Raw genomic sequence first — 14,241 nt, 5'->3', positions numbered from 1 at the left:
TTTTAGGATATAAAAAGTGTTATTGATAGAGCTTCAAAATTCATGACACATTATTGTCAACATTTATACTAAACAGATGAATGCACAGTTCTATTATGTACAGTATGACTTGTGAAAGACATAAAAAATGTATGGATATGAACATTAATCTTATAGATTTTATCCAATCTCCATTCCTGAGCCAGAATGATGCTTTCTTACATTTCATATGAAAGGTAAGCATTATACTAAAAAGGTCCTTTATACATTTATTATAAAGACTAGCTTATTCAGGTTTTTAATTTCTCCATTTTTGTCTTTTATTTTCTTAAAGCACGGACTTTACAGCCAGTCTGATTGTAATTTACACAGTACTAGTGCACCATCTAGTGGCTTTGTTTGTAGCTTCATTTAAAGGGATAGTTCATCCAAAAATAAAAAATCTTTCATCATTTTCTCACCCTCATGTTGTTAAAAAGCTGTATTAATATTGTTATTCTGCTGAACACAAAGAAAGATATTTGTAGTGAACCATGAAACAGAAGCACCATTGACTTTCATAGTAGGAAAATACTAATGTTGCTCAAAAACGGTTTGGTTACAAACATCTCAAATATATGCTCAACATATCTTTCTTTGCGATCAACAGAATAAAGAAATGTATACAGGTTTGAAACAACTCGAGGGTGAGTAAATGATGACAGAAGTTTCATTTTGAGGGAACAATCCATTTTATAAAAAAAAATATAAGGAATATTTCAGGTTTATACAATTAAAACGTTAACAGAAAAAAACAATCTCTCCAGCTCTCCCCATGCCTTTAATTTGCATAATTTATAAATACAAGTAATATTATTAATATAATTTATATACATAGACAGTTTTCATTACATTTTAAAGGGGACATATCATGAAAATCTAACCTTTTCCATGTTTAAGTGCTATAATTGGATCCCCAGTGCTTCTATCAACCTAGATAATGTGAAAAAGATCAACCCAATAACTTAGTTTTGGTAAACCATTCTCTGCAAGCTTGTGAAAAAATAGGTAATTGAAATGTGGCTCCCCTTGTGATGTCAGAAGGGGATAAGGCCGCCCATTAATCTGCACTATTCAACCACAAAACTGCAGAAAACTGCTCATTTGCACTTTAAAGGACACACCCAAAACAGCAAATTTTTGCTCTCACCCACAAAGTGGCAATTTTAACATGCTATAATCAATTTTCTATATGGTATTTCGAGCTAGAACTTCACTACGCACTAGTCATCGGACACCAACGATTTATTTTACATCTTAAAAAAGTCTTGTGAAATGTTAAACTATAACACACAGTACATGATCCAAATTCCATAATAGTCTCTAGTCACTGGTTTTGAGAGTTTAGTAATTACACGGATGGATAATCAGAGGCTTTTTGTTTACACTTTTGTTACAAGGGCTGAGAAATGGATAAAGTTTCTCAGTGAAAGAATAACCAATGAAGGAGTAGATAAGATACTTGTTCTCCACATCATAAAAGGACACCCGACCCTCTTCATAATCCACAAACACACCCAGAGTCTGAGGCTTCTGCTTTATGGAAAGGTAAATGGGACTTGATTCATTAGCCATATATTCATTTCCATTTCTAAGCCATATAGACCAGAACCCATGCTTGGTGCCCACGGTTATTTTTCCCTTTTTCTTAATGGACTCTCTCGCCACACCTATGTCCCATTCAGGTTTATCACAGACCTGCACCTCAAAGTAAAATATACCACAAGAAAACCCATCCTTTCCCAGGACACAAGCAGAGCAATCAAATCTCTCCGGGTTATTGGGCACATCTCTCCAGGTTCCATCATAATTCACTTGTTTCCCATCCTTAGACAGATTAAGTTTGGGGTAAGCTGTGTTAGGATCTAAAATCACATCCACTGCAAATAATCACATTTAAAATAATGAATACATGACAAGCAAAGTAATTGGCTGATTCTGAAAAGGAACTTTTAGCTGATGTTGTTTGTTACCTGTATAACGTTTCTGTATTGTACCGAGATCTGATGATGGAAAATACTGTTAATATATATTAATGTCAACATAACAAACAAGCACATTGAGTGTATTTGACTTACCCACACCCAAGCTTGACAGCTGCCGTGGGATAAACGGGACAGATGCATCTTTTTTCCTCATTGCTGGGGAACTTTTAGATCCGATTAAAGCAGGTTTAAGAACAGAGTCTGCACTAGTGCTGCCAAATACAAATATCCCATTTGCCAGGTATGGTTCAGACACTGACGCAAAAGTCTCAGATTTTGCTATAAAGTTGATTCCTTGAATAACTGAAGGCTGAACTGTTAAAGAAAGTTGTATTACTGACGTGTTTAAATATTCAACAAACAGTATCTGCACTTTTGCAGGCCTTATAAGTGGATGTGAATGGGATTAAATAGTTGAGTAAACCACTAGAGAGCTAAAAACAATGACCAAAATGATTGACCAATTCAATAGTTCGCCTGCGCATTCAGATCTTAATGATTAATGGTAAACAAACTTGGCTTGCTGTCCTCGAAGGGAGCTCTACAGCTGAGCTCTGAACCTTCAGAGAGAGCGAACCTGAGGCCGAGGCTTGAGCCCCAAGTTCAACCCCCCCTTGCAACAGAAATGCACAGAGGAAGAAAGAGAGCAGTGAAGGAGGAGATGGGGAGGAGGTGGGATGCCGGAAAAACTGCAGCTGGTCCCGGAGGCCGGAAGGCTGCCTTATATACGCCCATAATGATGATTGACAGACCTGAATGTTTAGGCTCCTCTCGAAACTATGTTTAGAACTACAAATAATATTACCCCAGTCTTTGTCAAGGGTCATAGTCCAAATTAACATAATCTTCCATAAAAGTACTTTAACATGTTAATAAATCACTCGATGGCCTAAAAACATTTTGTTTGCTTGCAATGAATGAATAGACATCGCTTATTAGCATTGTGTTGGCTGTAAACATGCATGTTGAGACATTAGCTGTTATGTATGTCACACAGAGTAGGTTCATTGCCCTATACATTTACAAAAAAATCACTGTACATTTGTACCTAAAGAGTGCATATTAGTGCCACAAAGGAACATATTAGTACCTCACAGATACATTGGTACCTCACAGGTATATCTGTTCCTAAATCAGGGATGGGCAACTTCGGTCCTGGAGGGCCGGTGTCCTGCAGAGTTTAGCTCCAACCATAATTAAACACACCTGAAGCAGCCGATTGAGGTCTTACTGGGCATTCAGACCGCCACCGGCGAGGGCGTCAAAGTGGCCGGAAGTCATTCATTTTCAATGAGAGCCCTGCTGAAAAAAACAGCATCAAACCAGCATGGACCAGCATGGGAATTATGCTGGTCTATGCTGGTCACAGCATTCCAGCACCAAAACACAACATATGCTGGTATGACCAGCATGGGATGCTGGTGCTAATGCTGGTTTAGCTGGTGCTAATGCTGGTTTGTTGCTGGTTTAGCTGGTGCTAATGCTGGTGCTGATGCTGGTTTGATGCTGGTTTAGCTGGTGTTCACTAGCAAACCAGCACCAAAACACAACATATGCTGGTCTTGCTGGTATGCTGGTTTTTTCAGCAGGGAGCCGGCGGCGAGCTCCGGCGAGCAGCGGCGCGTCATGTACAGCGTGAGGGTCGAGGAGAGTTGAAATCAGCTCAACTTTATGGTAATGAGATATGACGCGGTTCGGCGGCAACCAATCGGAAGGCGGAAACCTCCGCCTGAGAGGATTCAGAGAATGCATTCGAGCGTCAGAGCGTCCACTACAACTTTTCTTTAGCGTCGTGGTCAGGGCAGCCAGAGCTTTTATTGACGCTCTCGCCGGTGGTGGTCTGAATGCCCAGTTACTAGGCATAGGCCCTGTCCCAAATGGCGCACTTCATGTGGACTTTCGGTCTCGTGGCCTTAAATTGCGCGTTCTCGCTTAGTCTTCGAGTCCGTAGGGTGTCCCATCTGTCATTTTTATGCTTTGAAGTGTGCTCATCAGCGCCTCCTTTGCCCCCTTGATGCCGTCTTCAGCGAAGCCTGCACTGCAGCAGGCTTCTCGCACTTTACCGACCCAGAAGTCCTTGCGAAAGGGCAATCAGACCAATCAGATGACGGAAGGGAGGAGTTCACACTGACGGGCAACTTATCTACCTATTTCCGGTGTGATGCTCGAGTTTGTTCCAAAATACGACTCCGGTGCACCCACGTGGACTCGCATCAAGGGTCCCTAAAGTCTGGACTACATGATGTCATCAAAGTGTGGACTCTGAGGAGTCTAGAAAAGAAGTACTAGAAACTTTAAGGCAGATGCTGAGGCAAGTTGGAGCTAAACTCTGCAGGACACCGGTCCTTCAGGACCAAAGTTGCCCATCCCTGAACTAAAAGGTATATTAGGATCGTCCAAGTGACAGCTTTTGTACCTGTGTCTTTTGTTGACATGATGGTTATGGAATACTTACTGGTCTCAAAAAACCTTTTCAGTTCCATTTGGATTTTTTCTTCAAGGCACTTAAGAGTTTTCTTTAGGGTTTCTGTGTTAAGATCAGTATCGATGCTGATGTTGTTCCAGGACTTGACTTGCAGAGGGCCGCACATAGATGAGTAAGTCTACAGTATAGAATGAGACAGAGGATGACGATTGATGAGAAATTCTGAGAGAGGTTGAGTGAACACTGACCTGAAGGAGGTGGATGTGATCTTCAGTGTTTGAGAGGTTCTCCAGCTCGGTGTCTCTCATCTTTAGCTCAGCGATTTCCTGCTCCAGCTCTTTAATGAGATCTTCAGCATGAGTGTCTGCTGCTTTCTGCTTCTGCTCCATCACCTCCAGCAGCTCAGACTGACATCTCTCAATGGAGCGGATCAGTGTAGTGAAGAGCTCAACGCTGCACGCTTTATCTTTCTCGCTGTTTCTCTGCATGGTTATTTTAAGAAGAACTTTTAAATGAAACCATTATATCCACCACACCAAGGTTAAGGTCTTGACAATTCATATCTGTTATTATTTATTTGTGTATTTCTTCTAATATAGTACTGCACCTTGTTGATATTTGCTAAGTTTTTAATCTGCTTAATCTTCTTGCGTCTTTCCTTGATCATCTTTTTGACAGCTGTGTGTTTCTTTTTCACTTTAATCTGAGGACAATGGAAAGCAACAAATAAGCAGTTTAAGGTAAGCAGTTGCTGACTTGGAAACTATACACAACTTGTGCATAAAAACTAGATATTTATAAGATTTGAGTCTTACCCTCCTGTGTGAACTTTCATGCTCTATGGGAACACTGTCGTGAGTCTTATGTTCTGTTGTAGTGCAGAACAGACATAGAAAAGTCTGATCATCTCTGCAAAACATCTCCAATGGTTTCTCGTGTTTACCACAGAAATAATCTTCCAGGTTCTCCACAGGGTCGATCAGTTTGTGCTTCATGCGTCTCAGTGACGTTTGTGACTTTCAAGGTGAGTCTCGCAAAAAGAAGCCACACATTGCAAACACGACTTCACGGCCCTTAGCTTACGTTCACAGCAAAAGTCACACAGAACATTCGATTTGTTTTTCTTCTGCATCTTCATGTGGTCAGTGACAAACTTTGCAAGTGCCGTATTAATATTCAGTTCCGGCTTTTTTTCAAATTCTGTCCTACATACTGGACATAAATAGAGCTCTCCATTCTCCCAGCATGTTTCAATGCAGACTTTACAGAAGTTGTGTTCACATGAAGTGGTGACTGGGTCAGTGAACTCGGTCAGACATATACCACAGAGGATCTGCTCATCCGTGAGTGAACGAGCCATGACTGTTAGCAAAGAAAGAGTGACATCATGTGGCTGTTTGTAGGAAGGGTTAAGCAACTTATTTTTTATGTAATAAAGTTGAGTATAATGAAGAAAGGTGAAACAATGTATGTGAGCCTTGGCTTAGATATAGGTGACATAATATAAACATGACAAAGAGTTTAAAACACTAAATGATGTCTAGTAGTGTCTCTGAGTCATTGAACAAATACACAGTGCTAAAGTGAAACTGAAAGTGACACTGTACAATATTTGCATCTCTTCAGTTTCATTTTATAGTAATTCATAAATACATTCCACCATTACATCAGATTGTCAAGGCAATGACGTCACGCACATGGTGCTAAAGACATAATACAACTAGTAACATATATATTTAGATTTACTTATGAAATCACATGACAAAGTATTATTGAAATTGAGAAAAAAGTAATACAGTATTTATTGGACATGTACTCTTCAATGAGTATATCCATGTTGGTTTATTGGTGTAATATTAACAGTATGCCAACTTTTTTACAAGATATATGTGACGTTGTATGTGACACATGTTTTCTACATTAAATCATCCTACATAACATTCTGTTAAATATTAAATATTGACTTGGTTTTAACTGAGTAAGGTCATGTCAAATATTAAAATTAAATTAAAATTGAAATCAAACGTTGATGCCTAATATCTCATAATTAGATTATGACACTTTAGCCTGGATTTTTTAGACATGGTCATGTATTTAAACAATACCAATTATCCAACATTACAAGTTTATTTTTTGTGTGTACTTTTTGTATTAAAATCATTGACCCATTTATTTTGAATTACTGCTTTGAATTCAATTCTTATCTAAGTGACATTTATCTACTTATAAACAAATGTGTACTGTAATTGTAATCAACACAATGCTTGTTTTCTACTCATTGTAAAGTTTCAATCAATGGAAAATCATTCTTTGTCCTCACCTGTCGGTTTGATTTTCTGTCTTGGAGTCAGGATAAAAATAGATTCGAACTCCTCATTCGTTCAAGACCAAGAACTCAAGCATAGTCTCTTGTAAAGGCATGTTTATATGTAAAGTTTCAGTTTCAATTCACTGTAAAGGTAGGTGGTGAATCTATCTATTGTTTAACAACACACAAATCTATTGGCTTCTCTTTCAAGAATAAATATTTGGTCATTTGTCACTGAACCAGTAATTGTTCCTGTCTTTATCCTCATATAGAGGGAACTGACATGTCCTTTAGGGATAAGCACTGTTAAAAACAGCATTAAACTCTCTGTTGTTTAGGAAGCAGTTGCTGCAAAAAAATTAAGTATACAGTATTTCATACATTAAATGTTTACTAACTGAGCACCCTCAGTGATTTGGTTTTGTGAACTGGATCTGCTTGACCCTTGTCTACTTGCGTCACGTAGGCCTATTTCCTGTATTTGGCCCAAGTGTTCATGACGCTATGAAGACAGCAAGTGTGCGTAAAGCGTCATCATTGCTGTGTAGGACACACTTAGCAAATGCAAAAATGGTAATCCAACAGTTCTCAGTATTTTTTTAAGAAATACTTTCAGTGACGGAACAAAGAAATAACTGACGAATCTCACGATGCAGTTTTAAAGTGTACATTGATAAAGCACCAGTGTAAACATTTTATTTACTTATTACACAGAATGCTTTATTCTGATTGGCCAGTCCCAACTTGCAGATTTCTTACATAAGAGATAGAATGATGCTGCTTATTACACAGCTATATACCTCACAAGTAAGGTAAGTAAAATGAAATGTTGATTTGAAATAATTTATTTGCTAATTTTTAAACAAATGCAGACCTTCTAGGAAAACCTGTTTACTTTCAGTTTTAAGGTGAGACAAGACATTCAATGTCACGAAACAAGCTAACTGGTGTAATATCTGTAAATATAATGTTAAATGTGTTATTAAAAGACATATTTATATTTAATTTTTGTGCAATATTAAACTGTACCTGTCAAAATCCAGGTTACCATGAGTTATAGTTTTGAACGGTTGTTATTGTCAGGATGAGCACACAAATGAGAAGAGGATGGATCCAAATGCAGTTAAAATATTTAATTCCACAGGTAAGCAAAACAAAACATGAAAAACTCAGGGTACAAACATCGTAACATTAACACAATGGACCGTGACAAAGGGGTGAACAGGAAGTGAATATATACATAATATTGACCAATGAAATTACCAGAACAATGAAACACCATGACAACAAACAAGGGGAGGAGCATGAAGATTATGAGTAACCAGGGCAACAAATGACAAGGCGGTAACAATAAATCAACATGAGGAACGGGCAAGACTCAAATACAAACATAACCACTAGAAATAATACTTTAAACACAGGGACAAAACTACTCAACTACAAAGACAAGGTAAGAAACAAAACAAGATATAATGCAAATCAAAAACCATAATCAAAGACCCCAATCAAAAAACAGTACATAATACACTAAACAAGGAACACAGATAACAATAAGTAAAAATAAAACAAAACATGACAAGGAAATAATAAGTCTCAAAAACACAAACAGAATCCCAACAGTACCCCCCCCTACGGAAACGGATACTAGACGTTTACAAGACAAAAGGTAACAAATCAGGTGGAAGGTGGAGCGGAGGCGGAACGGGGGAGGGATGGAGGGCCAACAAAAGTCCAAAGAACCAACCCCAAGGCGGAGCCGGCAGGGCCGGTGGCCAAGGCGGGGCCGGCAGAGCAGGACGCCAAGGCGGGGCCGGCAGAGCAGGACGCCAAGGCGGCGCCGTGGGCAACGACAGAGTCCAAGGCGGTGTCGCGGGCAGGGCAGGACGCCAGGGCGGCGCAGGCAGGGCAGGGCGGCGCAGGCAGGGCAGGACGCCAGGGCGGCGCAGGCAGGGCAGGACGCCAGGGCGGCGCAGGCAGGGCAGGACGCCAGGGCGGCGCAGGCAGGGCAGGACGCCAGGGCGGCGCAGGCAGGGCAGGACGCCAGGGCGGCGCAGGCAGGGCAGGACGCCAGGGCGGCGCAGGCAGGGCAGGACGCCAGGGCGGCGCAGGCAGGACGCGACACTCGGGACCATTTATCCTTGACAGGAAGCTCAAAGGGCTTGGTGAAAGGCTTTATGGTAAAAACAGGAAACTCCGAAATGGTAGGCTCAGCAGACTTAGTTGAGGCAGTACACTTGAAATCCTCAATCTTAGACCTCTCATCAAAAATAGGAAATGTCTCAGACTCACGTGACCTTAGTGACTCAGGTGGCTTAATGGTGACAATAGACTCAGTGATGAAACGGGTAGGAGACTCAGATTCGGACCCTCTAGTCGTGGGAGAAAGTTCAAATGACACAGGTCCAGACCCTCCAACCGTGACAGGCAGCACATCAGTCTCCTCCAATGATTCAGTCTCGGGGGCTTGGGAGACATCACAGGACACAGAGGAACAGAAGACAGACCACACACACCCCAGAGCTACGGCAAATGTAGACAGAGCAGAGTTCAAAGAACATACCTCTGTTGCCTCTTTGAGAACAGGCGGAGGCTTGAAAACAGCTCTTCTGAGAGGTATAGTCCTAGCAAAGGCCCGCTGGAGAATGGGTGCAGGAAAGGGTACAGCTGTCTGGAGCACTGGTGCAGGAATGGCGGCTGCCATCCTGAGAACTGGTGTAGATCTGACAACAGCCCTTCTAAAAACAGGTGCAGGAGAAACTATAGCTCTCTGAAGAGTGGGTGCCGGAATAACGGTGGCCATCTCAACCACTGGTGCAGCCATCACATCCATCCTGGGAACAACTGAAGACTCGCCGGCGGCCATCTTGACAACGTGTGAAGACTTTACTGGCTCAGTGGTGAAAGGTGTTCTTCGTATAGCCAGTCTAGAGCCTTGTCCAGGCTTAACCGGTGTGATGGCTTCAGAAATGGCTAAAAAATGATCAAAAATGGCTGCAGACGCCCGTACGGACATAAATGGAGTATCAGCAAGACTTGAGATCAACCGCTGCGTTCGGGCACCAACTGAAGGAACTGGAGAGGCGGCCATCTTGTGACAAGACTCAGGTGTGGTAGCAACTGCCTTGTGCAATGACTCGGGTGTGGTGGCTGCCATCTTGTGGAGAGTCTCGGACTTCATTGCCGAACTGACTGGGGAAGAGAGACCACTATCAACGCTGTCAATGGACCGCTCCTGTGTGGATATCCTCCTTCTCCGTCGACTGTGCGAACAGCGCGAGGAAGACGCGCTCACCGGCTCAGCAGTCCTTGACGAGGAGATTGAAGACTTCGCCTCGGGCAGCTCCAGCGTGAATGAAACACGCGCTCTACGACGCCAATCTGCGTGACGAGCAAAGGCAAAAAAATCCATCACATCAAGTCCATCAATCTCACTCATAGGAATCGGCTCACCCAAACAGTGGTTAAACCACACTTTCATTTCTGTGTGGTTGAGACGAAGACCACGGGAATCCACCCAGAATCTACGAGCGAATTCCTCCACAGATTCATCCTGCAGACGTAGTGAAGCTAGTTTGGTGCGTCTCTTCCTGAATTCCTTATCTGACATGGCAGGAGACAAACAGACATCAGAACAAACATCTCCCTTTGCGGAGTTCACAAAAACTGCTGGATCCTGTGTTTGACGGTCCATTCTGTCAGGATGAGCACACAAAGAGGATGGATCCAAATGCAGTTAAAATATTTAATTCCACAGGTAAGCAAAACAAAACATGAAAAACTCAGGGTACAAACATCGTAACATTAACACAATGGACCGTGACAAAGGGGTGAACAGGAAGTGAATATATACATAATATTGACCAATGAAATTACCAGAACAATGAAACACCATGACAACAAACAAGGGGAGGAGCATGAAGATAATGAGTAACCAGGGCAACAAATGACAAGGCGGTAACAATAAATCAACCTGAGGAACGGGCAAGACTCAAATACAAACATAACCACTAGAAATAATACTTTAAACACAGGGACAAAACTACTCAACTACAAAGACAGGGTAAGAAACAAAACAAGATATAATGCAAATCAAAAACCATAATCAAAGACCTCAATCAAAAAACAGTACATAATACACTAAACAAGGAACACAGATAACAATAAGTAAAAATAAAACAAAACATGACAAGGAAATAATAAGTCTCAAAAACACAAACAGAATCCCAACAGTTATATGGTAATAACAAACCTGCAAATGTCACGACTTGCCAATCAGAATTAAGCATTCCAACGAGTGATAGCCCCAGAAAACTTTAAGGATTACTCCATTTTCTTTAAAAAAATCCTGTTAATTTATTCATCTCCATGTCACATCCAAAATTTTTATGTATTTCTTTGTTTAGTTGAGATTTTTTTTGTTGAAGAAAACATTCTAGGTTTTTTCTCCATATAGTGGACTTTAATGGACTTCAACAGTTTACAGTATAAATGCAGTTTAAAATTGCAGTTTCAGTGCAGCTTCAAAATGCCCTAAATGATCCCAACCGAGGCATAAGGGTCTTTTCTAGCAAAACCATCGTCATTTTTGGCAAGAAAAATAAAAAAACATGCACTTTTAAACCACAACTTCTCGGGTTTCATGTTCCTCCACATTGTCATCAACCTACTCATTTGTTTAAGTTTTACGACCTTTACCATTAATAGTTCAAATAAATGTATTTGCTTTAAATGTTTATTGTTTATTTGAGTCCTCATTGGCTTCCACAAAGTGGTTGCTAATCTTCCTGGGGTCCACAAATCTGTACAATACAGAAAAATCATTCAAAATCAAGTAAAACACTAAGCACATCACAAAACCATACTTCTACCTGTGTCTTAGCAGTAGCAGCACATGAAATACATCTACATATTTATAATATACATTTTCTTCGAAACACATATGTGCAATTATTTTTTGTATATGAACTTGAAGCATATTCCAAGCAACAGAGCCATGATAAAATACAGTCTTTTTTATAAAATTTAATTGTGGACATGGTAAAAAAAAGTTCCGTCTTACTCACTTCACATGATTTTTAATCGTGTCTAAATCCCACATATACAAGCTTTTCAAAGAAAAAACATACTTGAGCTTATAAAAATATACACATGTAATTTATCCTTCAGTAACAGCCATGATAATTCTCTATACATATCAGCAACATTGGCCTGAAAGGGATAATGAAGCACTAACCAGGCTGCTCTGTTCAGAACCATCTGAAGTTTTTTACTGATTTCTTAATGCGCTTGACCATATCAAAGGGCAGTACTCAAGATGCGATAAAAACTAATGACTGCACCACATCTTTTAAAACTAAAGATGGAATAAGAGCATTATCTGGCCACTGCTATTACCTTTTCCAATAATGCTTACTATCTATAAGATTGGACCATGACAGTATATTGTCAAGTTTCACACCCCCAACAACAATTTAATTGTTACTTGTTCTACTAGCATCCCATCAATAAATAAATTCAAGTCAACAGCCCAATTCGAGGGCTGGATCCTTCGAAGGCCATATCCTACCACAGGAGGACACAACAAATGGATCCTTCAAAGTGTCACGTGGTGATGAAAAACAAAAACGAAAGCGGAGCCACTTTGTGAAGGCAGTTTCCCCGCCGGACCGATTTCCATGAAACACCTAGCCAGTTCTGGCCGCTCCGCTTCTGGGATTTGATGAGGCAATGTGCAGATCAAGCATGGCGATTGGTGATTGGGACACGCCGAGGGAGGACGGACTATAAAAGAGGTATTGGAGGAAGAAGGCAGGTTGGTCAGTCTTGGTTCTCGTTCCGGTTGGAGGAAGAGAGCGGCGATTTTGTGTGGGCACAAATACAGTAACCTTGGAAACGGTGGAAGAGCGTTACCACTTGGTCTTAAGAAGAGGAATATTTGCTGTGATAGCGGGAGTCCAGGGGCTAAGCGCCCCACAGATGTTACAGTTCGTGCTGAATTCCCTCGAAGGTGAAGCTCAAAGAGAGGTACAAGCCGCCCCGGAAGCAGCCTGAGTTACGGCGCAGGCCGTATTCGACTTCCTGACTGAGCAGAATGGCGAAGCGACGCCGGTAGCCATCCTTTGAACCCAGTTCTTCAACTGTACCGTCCAGTGCCACCTACTTTATGCGGAGGTGCGTACTCTGTTACAGGAAATTTTGGAGAAAGGGATCATTCGGGAGAGCAGTAGCCCTTGGGGTGCCCCAATTGTCTTGGTACAAGAAAAGACCGGGGCATGGAGGTTTTGTGTGGATTACCGTAAGTTGAACCACGCAACAAAGAAATATGCCTTTCAGCTGCCGTGGATCCAAGACTACCTGGCAGTGGTGGACAGTAACGAAGTAAATGTAATTCGTTACTGTACTTAAGTAGTTTTTTTCACGTATCTGTACTTTACTCAAGTACTTTTATTTTGGGAGACTTTTACTTTTACTTTACTACATTTTAAAGTCAAATATCTTACTTTTTACTCCACTACATTTAAAAAAATCGGTCGTTCCTTTTTATTTATCAGTGGATAAAAAACGTAACTGTGCAAACTAAAGCTGCACAAAAAAAACTAAGATGCACACGTGATGCGTCAAACCACCAATCAGGGTACAGCATGCGCTTAGTTTTGAACTTGTTTTGGTTGCCGCGCTGTTTCACGTAAGCTACGTGAGTCACGCGAGTGCAGCAGCCAGCCAGCCAATGCATCGTTTGGAGAATGAAACTGCATTCAAAAACAACGGAGGAGATAACTGACCTGCACAACAACAATGGCCTTATTTACGAGAGTTTTTTTTAAGTCCTTGAATAAAAGAACGAGTCCTTCGTGTCTTCTCTGCCTGCCTTGAAACTGTGCTATTTCGTTTTAAAAGAATACTCCTTCAAATCTAGGGAAACGCGTAGAGGTAAGCCATTTTTATTCTGGTTATATTTTTAAATGAGCAATCTTAACAGTAGCTTGCAGAAAACTGTTAATTGTGTTGCTAAAATATATACGACGTTATCATGAATGAACTGTAAGCTATGCAGGCTGAAGCTATTTTTAGCCGTATAGTTAGCTGTTTCACTTAAGTTCATTGTATTTGAAGCTCAGTGCTCTGTTATTTTGAAATGACAATTAATCACTATCAACACTGTTGTAAAATATGAATGACATTTTGACTAGCCATGCAGTTTATGACGCTTAAACAGGCTGGTGGATTAGAGTGCCCCCTATTAACTGAGATTGTTATTTTCAAAAGTTTTGCTTCCAAAATATATTAATACATTTAATTATGTAATACAATATACATATGACATGCTAAAGCACATGAAACGTTTCTGAAATGATATTCTGTAAGGTTTGTTTTATTTGTCAAAGAAAGGGAGACTGATTTCTAGATAATGTTATGTATTTAATGTTTTGAATCTTTTCTTTTGCAGAGAAAGCATGGTACTGTAGCCAACATTAGGTATGTTACTGTAACATCATCAAGGAAAG

The 14,241-nt window shown here is 40.7% G+C and overlaps 1 pseudogene; it reads right to left on the bottom strand.

Annotated features, from left to right (window-relative positions):
• Window positions 1–327: 327 nt before the first annotated feature.
• Window positions 328–6,865, bottom strand: LOC135730828 (E3 ubiquitin-protein ligase TRIM39-like; annotated as a pseudogene).
• Between the last annotated feature and the right edge of the window lie 7,376 nt (window positions 6,866–14,241).

The sequence above is a fragment of the Paramisgurnus dabryanus genome, chromosome 2 (assembly GCF_030506205.2).
Source record: "Paramisgurnus dabryanus chromosome 2, PD_genome_1.1, whole genome shotgun sequence".
NCBI lineage: Eukaryota > Metazoa > Chordata > Actinopteri > Cypriniformes > Cobitidae > Paramisgurnus > Paramisgurnus dabryanus.
Note: the sequence above shows the minus strand (reverse complement) of the source record. Positions and strands in the feature narration are given on the sequence as shown.